General features: G+C 40.8%; 1 long non-coding RNA gene across 1 annotated transcript in view; it reads left to right on the plus strand.

The window, feature by feature from the left end:
* The window catches only part of LOC110352412 (uncharacterized), a 49,945-nt gene extending 42,441 nt beyond the window's left edge, over nt 1–7,504 (plus strand). Inside the window, exon 3 of the long non-coding RNA XR_002401331.4 lies at nt 6,094–7,504. This is a non-coding gene — a long non-coding RNA (uncharacterized lncRNA). The remainder of the gene's footprint in view (nt 1–6,093) is intronic.
* Nucleotides 7,505–8,327: the final 823 nt, after the last annotated feature.

Genomic DNA, 8,327 nt, shown 5'->3' on the forward strand with positions numbered 1-8,327 from the left:
CATATACCTTTTTTAATGGTCAGTTTCTTTTAAAATGAAAAGACGTGCCTATACACTTTGGATTTGACTCAGAGAGGTGATATCACTACAGTGCCATTTCCCAAGCCTGAAGAAACACAAATAATGCTATAAAAGTGGCATACATTTTACCACAGTCTCTCTCTTTCTCTTTTTTTTTTTTTTTTAATATATTTTTTTTTATTGCTGGAATGTTGATTTATTTAGATCCTTAACTATCTTTTCCCTGTAGTACCCTTGGCATCCCGGTAACAAAGAGCCAGCTGCTTTTGCCAGTCTCAATTTAACACTTGAGCAGGAGTCCTGTCATGGCCAGCATTCTCAGGGCTCACAAGGAAGAAATGGGAGTCTGTTCAGCATACATTTTTGGGTTTGTCTGGCAGCTTTGGAAATTATTGGCAAAATTCACTCTGATGCTAGGAGCTTGCACATAGAGACATTGCTTATCTAAAAGGCAATTGCTAAGGTGTTTCCCATAGCTTTCTCCTTTAACCACAACAAAACCCACAAGATTCACTCCACAGAAATTTATGGGAGAAGAGCCCACTCCAGTTATGATCAGAGATCAGTTTAGAACCTATAAGATGCCAAACAAGACAACCTAATCTATCATGGTTTTCTTGAGACTGTGATATTGAGTCAACATGAATGACCCTGATGGGTGAAGAATATAACATTACATCTGATAACATAACATTACATTTGATGAGGATCAGATAAGAATATCAGTTTTTGTTAAACTGTGTGAGTTGCTGCTGCTGTTAATGTCAATCTAGAAGTCAGAATTGTAAAAAGGAGAACGGCTCTCTGTTGATATTTTGTAAATATTCACTCCTAGACAACACATTTAGTATTTAAGATATTCTGCTTTGTCATTGCTGCAGTTGAGCTTTACTTATTTAGGCCTACTGGTTATATGTTATTGCCTTAATCTCTCTGTGGTTGAAAAGATCCGGTGGACTGATCTAGGCTCATCATCCTTCTTGTGCCTCTTATGTCAGATTTGAACATGAACAAGAAATCAGTGTTCTAAAGGGATAATGACAAAAAAAGGGTAATGGCAATAATACTGTGTTGCAGAGAAATTTTTTTTCTTTTTTCTTTTTTAATATTAGAGCTGAAATGATGACTATTTTCAAGATAGTTGTTTAAAAATGCTTATAAAATAAATGCTCTACTTGGCAAAATGATGGAATGCAATTGGAACTGAAAGGATGCTTGCAAGGGAATAAAAATCACTGCAATGTTAAATGGAAATGTCTGGTGTATTTACAAGGAAAGGTATTAGCTCTATGCTTTCTAACACTGCTTCTCATTCCCAGTATCTCAAAGTCTAACTTAGGAAAGATATGAAGAAATCAAAGAGATTTGTAACCCATAAATTTTGAGGATCTAGCGGGTTTACCAGAGGAGAGAGAAAAATCTGATGTAGTGCAACTAACTGCTCTACAGAACTGGTGTAGGTGAAAGTAAGCTTTTAATAAACATCTGCCAGCAAGCACAATGTTGGAATACATGTGGTGGTAAACATTTGGGAATCCATAAGTCTTTCTGGGCTGCATTCCTGTAAATTAATGGAAACAATTTTGATGTATGTCTGGCTAGTGAGCATTTGGCCACCCACGAAGTCATCTGCTTGAAAGCAGCATCTTTGGTATTACTGAGTGCCTATATTTCTAAACAAGCTCTTACTAGAAGTCAGTCCAGCATGGAAGTATTTAGGGGAAGAGAAGTAAAGATCTGGGGTGATACTTGAACTACATTTTTAAGACAAGCAAAAAGCACACAGATTGTTTGACACTCCTGAACTGGAAAATTTTTTGAGGTGATGAATGAAACGTAGGTGAGAGCGGCTTTTACAAACTTGCAGGAGAGTGACTTTGAGGAGATACCTCCCCACCTTTTCATTTCATTTTTTTGTATCTATGTTGGTGACAACGGTGGGAGGATATATCTTCAGAGGGTTTTGACGTTGTGGGTAATGGAGCTGAACACGGTGCTCATTGAAGCCTAGCCAAAAACACAGTTTGTCAAAGACACCCTGTTTGCAAAACAATTAAGTGGACATTGAAAGCACCTTTGTGAACAATCTGTATTTTTAGCAACAGGAAAGAAGGACGGAAAACTCTGTTGCCAAGACGTAATATATGTAATATACATTTCTTCTGGAACTAATTATTATTTTCTGAAACTACTGCAGTTGTATGCTACTGTGACTGAAAAGAGCGAGTGTTGTATAATGTTAACATCAGGAGATAAAGGTTCTGGTTTCAGCCTCTGCAAGAAATTAAAAATGAGTCTAATTCCAGTAGGGTTTAGCCTCACCATCAACACTGGATTGGCTTTTTGACCGTTTTGCCCTCTTTTAAAATTGCCAGCCTGAAAAGATCAAAGAGCTTTGCAGGACTTCAGGAAGTAGACACCTACATTTATTTTTGCTGCAGTGAAAGCTGAGGTAGAAGAGCATGGTAGTCTGATTTTTCTAAGGAGTCCACTCACTTTAATATGTCTAGCAAGAGGGATGTCAGCATGTGAAAGAAACACAAGGTAAATGTCTTTTATGACACCAGTAAGTTCAATTTCTGGATTCAGAGCAGAATATCAAAGCTTGCTTTCACAGCGTATTTTATTTGTGCCTGTATATTTTCCTCAGCAAGAAGATTGCAACCCTGTGGTACATACATAAACATCTAAAACAAAGATCTACAGTGGGTCTTTAAAAAAATGCCTAGATCTGATTTCACAATTACAAGGTATGGATAGTTTCGTGGCCTTTTGAAAGCTGAATATAGAATGTGCAATCTGGAAAAATGGCTGCTGATGTGCCACAGACATTAATTGGTGAATGCGTCATCAGCTTGAGATTTCATTATGTTGCTAAAAACCAGACTCAGTGAAGGGAAGCGCCCTGGAAATCAACTTGTCAGCATGCAAGGTATCCCACATCATCAAGGAGAGTTGCTGGAGCAAAGAGAGCAGGCCAGTATGATCCCAGCTCCTGCTGCTGCTTGCTGGTGTCCGCTGACGCGTGCCAGGTGACTGAATATGAATGGGCTCCGGTGGGAGGGATGGCCTTTTACTTGCAAATATTTCTTCTGCTCTTATGTTGCCCCTCAGCAATAATGGTTGGCTTTTTATAGAACATTGTCTGATTTGTTGGCAACCTTTAGGTATTTTATCGATTTAACATTTCTTCAGAGACTTAATGAAATATATGACCCACGGACAATGTGATTTTTTGAAAGCTGATGCTGAAGTGAGGGGTATATTGCCTGGTTCAAGCTCTGCTGTCTCTTGAGTTCATTAGATGTTGTTTTAAATACAGTTTCTAGTCTGTTTATGAACTACATTTCTTTTTCCACACTTGGTAATGGTGCTGTTTTACACTGCATTCGGTGTGTATTTCAAACCCACTTGCTGAATTGAGTCATTTCACGGTGAAGCAAGCTGAATCCAAGAGAAATATACCTTGGCTAGGACACCGTAGTTCAGTATATCAAAACAAAGTGAGGAACAGGTTGGAGAACTCTCAGAATCCATTGTATTTATTACTTAAAAGTAATGAAGCAAAATGTAGTTGTTTGTGCTCCCTGAATGTTAATCTACCCAGCTGTTGCAAACGGTGAAAGGTGAGAACTGGCTGTAAAAGTTTTGTGTGCAGTTCATCTGGACTAGTTGGCTGGCTACTGAATCACAAACTAATGAGCAGGCAGGACTGGGATTTGGCGCATGATGGAAGCGGGTTCACTACACAAGGGTTTCAGAAATAGCAGCGCAGACCTGAGCAGCCAAGTCTGTGTCGAGGCACAGGTGGGCCACCTTTGAAAGCTTCTGAGCATGCAGCAGCCTTCATGAACCATTTTATGCTAGTGTCTAAATGTAGCTCTAACTCTAGGCTTCTATTTCCGAAAACTCTGGCCCAAGTCGTCAGGGATTTTTAAATTGTGCTGCAAGGGACAAAATGTGTAGAAGAATAAAGATAATTGTATTCACTGTCTTTTGGCAGATGGCTTATAATACCAACGTGTCAGTCTGAGCATCCTTCAGCTCCTGTTCCTGTACATCTGTAACTATCAAAAGAAGATGTGATTGAAGGATCTCCTACTTTCTCCCTCCCCTTACACTTCCTTTCTCTCTCCAAGTATCCCCACAGGTATTAGCAATGCAGCTGCTGCTGTTCAGCCAGTATTGCTGCAGTCTCTGTTCCACACATTCCCCTTTCCCACTGTAGAGATGATGCAAGAAGATATTTGATAAGCTTAAAGTTTCTCCTAGTGAAAGCTTGGGCCAAGAAGCCAGCAGAGAGTTCAGCATGGCAGCAACGTTCCATATCACGCGGGGCATAGCTCAATGGTGGCACTGAATGAGCAGCTCAGAAAACTGGAGTCAGAGCTTGCTGGATTTGGTGGTGGTGTTGTTGCTGGAAGAGAGCACTTGATTAGCAAGAGGTGGCAATAGCTTCACATAGAAACAGAAGGATTTCCAAAACCGATGGGGCAGTTTCACATTAGAGCCAGCACTAGAGCAACACAGGCTGAAAGCAGCAGGCCAGCTGGCCTTTCCGAATCCTGGCACAAGCTGCAAATCACAAGGTCCCCCTCTTACATAAGCAGTCCTACTGTAACACACACGGCTCGTCTCCGAAGAGCTCTAAATAGCCAGGGCTGGAACAGCTCCCGTGTCACCCCAGGTTGCTGCTGACACATGATAAAGTTACACTGGGATAAAAATGCTGTGGTGAATCAGATTGGAGTGTAAACACTAATGCCTTTTTGCACGTTTGCTTAAAGCCAGGTCGTAGCATGCTCTACACAAAAGCAAAGTGTAATAAAGTCTTCTTCATCTTGCTCTGTGCAGTGGCCAACTTCTGCAGCCAGTGAGGACTGCATGCATTGAACAGCTGGCCAGGAGGGCCAGAAGGACCAGACTTACCAACAGAAAGTCTGATGAAAGCCATGCTGTGGTCTGTACCCAACCCTTCAGTGCCAGCAGCAGAACTAAGACCTGTGATAGGCAGCAAATGTTACAGACCCTTCAAAGTAGCTCTGAATTTGTCTGAGGACTTCTCCTAGCACAGGCACTTTGTCCACACTTTCTAACAAATGTAATGTCTTAGAATTGATTCTGATGTTTTATTCTTTAAAGAAGGGAGCAGAGAGGACAATAAAGTTCAATCAAAAGCATTTGTTTTATCAAGTAAATGGGTAATTGTGACATTTGATGTTCATAAGAGACTATTTCTTGAACATTTGCCTAATGATCTCTCCACTTTACAAGTTCTGTTCAGTCTAGTTTAACAGTTCACCACATAATCACTTTCAGCTCTTTGGAAACATTTTATTATTATTGCTGTTATTAGACAGTGCATTCTCTTGGAAATGTCAAGGATGTTGTCAAATATTGTACTAATTTCAGCCTCCTTTGTAACAGCCCTGAACTTTATTAAGAAATGGCATACTGTAAGTAGGTTGTTCCAGCAACCAGCTCCATCCTAAAGGGCAATAGGATCACTTGGATAAGAGTCTGGAGAATCTCTGTATAGTTAGATACTCATCTTAAGGTCCCTTGTAGCCTTATTTTCTTGGATTCCTGGATCAGGCATTTATGCAACGGTATCTTTGCGTTCCAGAGGCATGTTTTTGCCAGTGAATCTGTGCCACCTAACTATAGCTGTCAGACACTTGGCATTCGTCAGGCTCCCTCTGAAGTTAATGAAGGAAGAAACAAGCATCTCTAGGATGCACCCACACACCTATGATTCCTGATCTTAGGATAAGTGGAATTTCCCTTTGAAAAGACTGCCTCTTCCAGCTAGTGAAGGAAACAGAGAAATGACTTAAAATAGACCTTTCATGTCTAACCAGCAGAAGTTGGGTAAAATTAAAGCTGCCAGAAGGAAGTGTAGTTCTGTACCTGACAACTTTATCCAGGTTCCAAAAGTGATAGTACGAATTCATGGACTTGGAAGTAAAAGTACGTTGTTAATGGTTCAAGAAGCTGCAAATTGCTGTTGGCAGTCACGGTACTTTGGGACGGTCTCTACATGTTAATTTTGTTCTTGTTTTCTTCCCAAAGCTCCTAATCCTGGCCCTTGTCAGAGAGAAGATTCTGGCAGGAAGCACCTCTGGCCACACCTGCTGTGACTGCTGTCCCGTTCCTGAATTCCACCTACATTGATCCTTCTTTAGTGTTCACTCAGGTGCAGTCACAAGGAGTAGACGTTATGTGTGTCTGGGGGATTAGTACAAGGACTGCGTATCATCTGAGTTTGCTTTCTGCTTCAAGCAGTCCACAGACAGCATGCCAGCCCTCTACATGAAGTTGGCATTGGGTCCACAGAGTGTGAGCTGGCTTCCTGAATGGATGAGAAGGCAGAAGGCAAGCCAAGTAAAAAAGCTAATTTTCAAAGCCTGTGACTGGAAAATGAAAGACATAGATGTATAAAGAAATAGCAGTATTATAGGTCTAGACAGACATTAATGAGCATGTGCCCTAACGATCATATCAAGGTTATAAGCCACTGCTTATGCACAAGACAAATCTAGCTCATCTAGCTCAAACACCGGCTGTTCAAACTCTGTCCTAATTACAAGATTTATGCCTTTGCCTTTATCCAAAGGGTTGATCTGAAGGAATGAAAGAGTAGTTCAAGCTCTAAGTCCCCTTGCTTCTTGTTCTCATTACCATAAAGGTACGGGTGCCTGTTAGATTTGGTCAGATGTTTTTATAATTAAAGATTTAAACTTTAAAAGTGAAGGGAATCTCTTACACTTTGGAACCTTTGGTTGCTCCATCAAATATTGTTTGTGATCTTCATAATGAAATGAATACAGCAGGGTGCCAGAATACTTCTACTAATTTGCCCTCAGGATTTTCTGCACTTGATCTCTGTTTTTGTTTTAAAACATTGCTTTCCTGTGGTGCAATGTTTTGCGAAGTTCTGGCAGTGTCATCTTCAGATAGTAGTTCAGATACTAGTCCTGAGTCCTCTACAGGATAAGGAGTTCAAGATATACATGACATGTGGCTGAAACTCCTCTGAATCTGCCAGCACCTCTGCCACTTTTCCTAGGGTCAGTAAGGAGAAATGGTGGCTAATTTTGTGTGTTTATGGCAGGGCACACAGAGCTTTTCATTAATTCAGAAACTGGTTTTCCTCCTTTTAGAGTTTCCTGGTCTATCAGAGTGTTGAGGGCTCAAGGTTTCTGATTTATACCAAAATATCTTTAAAATACCCAGGAAAAAAAGTTGTCCCACTAAATTTGGTAGGAAAAATCTCAATTGTACCCCAAGTAGAGCTACAAATATCTCTCTTCTAGCACCCCTAATTGCATAGACGCTCTTATCCTTTCCTCTCTTCCTTCTCCTGCCTTCTTTTCAAATACACTCCCATTTTCTTGTGGATATTTCTTCCCCTCAGCAGTCCCTTGAACGCTTTACGTGCTCTGCCCTCCCTCGACAGGTGGGACCGCTTGGTGTTGTTTTGTGCTGGGGCAGCTTGCTCACTGCCTGACCTGTCCTGGCAGGTGGGGTGTCCTTCGGAGAGAGGTGAAGAAGCACTGCTGGCCTTGCACGCAGAGATCAGTCATTTCCTTGCCAGTAGAGCAGTGGCTTTAGAGCTCATTCATTGCCTGCCTACTGAGACTGACAGTTCAGATTATTGTGTACGTTCAGAGAGAGCTAGGAAGCACATAACTAGTTTCCCGTGCCTTGGAAGTTACTCCTTTTATGACACTTTCTCTGCTAGATAGACATAGACTTTTTATATGAAGAAAATAAATCAGTATGTGTTTGTTTTGAGAATACAACATTGTGGAATAGATTTAATTTCATTGCAGCATTACCAACATTGATAGCAAATATCTTTAAGGCAGAACAGAAGGGAAATGCATTTCTTCTTTTTTTTTTTTTTTTTTTTCTTGTCTTCAGATTGTATTTTCTCCTATTTGATCCTGCTTCTATAGATGGAGAGCCTTTGTGCGAGGCAACTTCAGCTCTCATCAGATTACTCAGTGCTTAGCAAGACTGGAGTTTAATGGGTGCTATATAGAATGGAGGGTTAACATCACTTTGTGCTCCTCCATGACAGCATTATTTTCACATTCAAATCCTTGAAAAATGTTCTTGCATGCTGGCCAGGCCAAAAACTGGATTGCACTTTAAGAAGATCTACGATTCTTTTAAAAATGCCCTACTGAAGGCATTGATGATGGCCATATGTCCAGCAAGGTTAGCGCACCTTTTCAAATTAATGCAAAGTATGAGTCTCTCTTGAATTACAGGCATTTTATGGAGCACAGGTGCACTCG

The sequence above is a fragment of the Anas platyrhynchos genome, chromosome 2, assembly GCF_047663525.1.
Source record: "Anas platyrhynchos isolate ZD024472 breed Pekin duck chromosome 2, IASCAAS_PekinDuck_T2T, whole genome shotgun sequence".
Lineage (NCBI taxonomy): Eukaryota > Metazoa > Chordata > Aves > Anseriformes > Anatidae > Anas > Anas platyrhynchos.